The sequence below is a fragment of the Aquarana catesbeiana genome, linkage group LG01 (assembly GCF_042186555.1).
Source record: "Aquarana catesbeiana isolate 2022-GZ linkage group LG01, ASM4218655v1, whole genome shotgun sequence".
Classification (NCBI taxonomy): Eukaryota; Metazoa; Chordata; class Amphibia; order Anura; family Ranidae; genus Aquarana; species Aquarana catesbeiana.
The window spans coordinates 908,800,250-908,802,340 of NC_133324.1; the positions used below are offsets into that span (position 1 = coordinate 908,800,250).

At 41.4% G+C, this 2,091-nt stretch overlaps 1 long non-coding RNA gene across 1 annotated transcript; it reads right to left on the reverse strand.

Moving 5' to 3' along the window:
- Positions 1-410: 410 nt before the first annotated feature.
- On the reverse strand, positions 411-1,438 carry LOC141125834 (uncharacterized). The gene is made up of 2 exons (XR_012241396.1): positions 942-1,438; positions 411-837 (listed from the first exon to the last, which is right to left on the reverse strand). It is a non-coding gene; the product is annotated as an uncharacterized lncRNA (long non-coding RNA).
- Between the last annotated feature and the right edge of the window lie 653 nt (positions 1,439-2,091).

Consider the following 2,091-nt stretch of genomic DNA (forward strand, 5'->3'; position numbering starts at 1 on the left):
GCACAACCCCCATCAGATGTGCCCATCAGCTGCCAATCAGTGCCCATCAGCTGCTAGTCAGTGCCCCATCAATAAAGTCTGTCAGTGCTCACTACAGTGCCAATAAGAGCCCATCACAGTGCCAATCAGTGCCCAGCAGTAACACCTGTCAGTACCTCATCATCAGTGCTGCCCATCAGTGCCATCTATTAGTGTCCATCAGTGCTGCCTATCAGTGCCAATCAGTGCCCCCTATCAGTGCCCATCAGTGCCATTGGTCAGTGCTCAGTAGTGCCGCCTGTCAGTGCCTATCAGTGCCCATCAGTGCTGCAGTGTCCCCGATCACAATTCACTGTCTTTGACCAACGTTTTCTTAAACCAGTCATTCTGCTGCCAGCTAGTTTTTTTGACTATAAAATGAAAAAGGTACATGACTTTTAAAATCTATGTTTATTTATAGTAATGCAGACTCTTGTCAGTATGTAAAATTATAAAAAGAGGAAGGAGGTTTTTGTACGGCTCTGTATCACTGTGTGAGAGGGAAGCTCCTATCCTGCTGACAGTAATACTCGGCTTCATCTTCTGCCAGAGCTCCATTGATTGTTAGAGTGAAATCTCTGTATGGAGATCCGGATCTACTGCTGGTAAACCTGTCCGGGACTCCAGACTTACGTCTGGTCACCCAATAGAAAAGCATTGTTGGAGGCTGATCAGCTTTCTTCTGGTACCATTGTATACGACTGTCATCATCTGAATCAGTAACATCAGAACTTGATTTACAATGTACGACCACATTATCTCCTGGAGACACTGAGATAGATCCCGGAGTCTGAGTCAGCACAATATCTCCATGAGAGGCTTGGAAGACAAAGAAGAAATATAATTAGTCATGATTAAAGCACGTGATTGTAATATTGGTATAATAATGTCCATTAGTGTAAAACTTTGGAAGCTTTCTGTACCTTGAAAAAGATGATAAAAGACGCAGAGTAGGTATGTCAGAGCAATCATCTTGATGCTTTTAGATGCTAATGTACAGATCACTGGTTTATAAAACTGTTTATATTACAGGAATTGTCCAAGGAGATAACCACAGAGGTTTTCTATGCAAAATAAGAATATATGCAAATTCCACTATAACCGATCCTTCCTGGCCTTAAAATAGAGTGTTTCGCTATGTAGCTCACACCTTTCATAATGTCATTGTTGTAGTTTTTACATCTGATTTACCAGATACTTTGTGAAGTCTGAAGGCCAGGGATGATTAATTCAACATTCCGTCAATTTAACCAAATGTTCCCATTTTCCCTTAGTTTCTCTTTTGTAGTGGAATAACATTATCAATGTATAAATACTTCTAATGCCAAGTAATACTCTGCTTCATTTTCCACCAGAGCTCTATCGATTGTTAGAGTAAAATCTAACAATGGAGATCCGGATTTTCTTATTGTTGTCTTGTTGAGTTTCTAGTCCAAATAAACTCTACATTTGTAGCCTTGGTGTGTTGGGGTAAGCGCTACATTTGTATTCAATTTATGTGTGTCTGTTTTGACTAAATATTGTTTTTTTCGTGTTGGGGGATCCCTCCAAACAATTTAGACATGTCCAGACATCACAACTTTATGTGTATGTACAGGCAGTGGTGACAAAATCTCAACTTCAGGATCATAAAAACCTTACATTTCTCAAGCTTCCATGGTTTAGGAGCTGATTACCCCACCAAGCATTTTCGGGCTCCCAGACAGCTAGCTGCTAGAAATGTAGTTCTGATATCATGCAGTCCTGATAGATCCTATAAGACCCTCCAAAGCTATAGGGTTGGTTACAGGTAACTGTCTGAGAGTTCATTGTGCTCGGCAGAGGTAGTCAGTTTCTGAACCATGGACACGGAGAAATAGGTTGTCAGGGGGAAGGGGGAAGGGGGAAAGAAGGGTGAGGGGGGTTACCTTGCAGAGTTTGGGATGTAGGAGGATGAAGCAGATCAAAGTGCTGGTGGTGGAGGTCTTGGTGCCCTCAGCTGATAATAGGATCGGACACTTCCTGGAAGTGTTGGGTACCTGTTAACTTTACATATATATATATAACTTAAATGAAAATAAATAGATGGAAGAA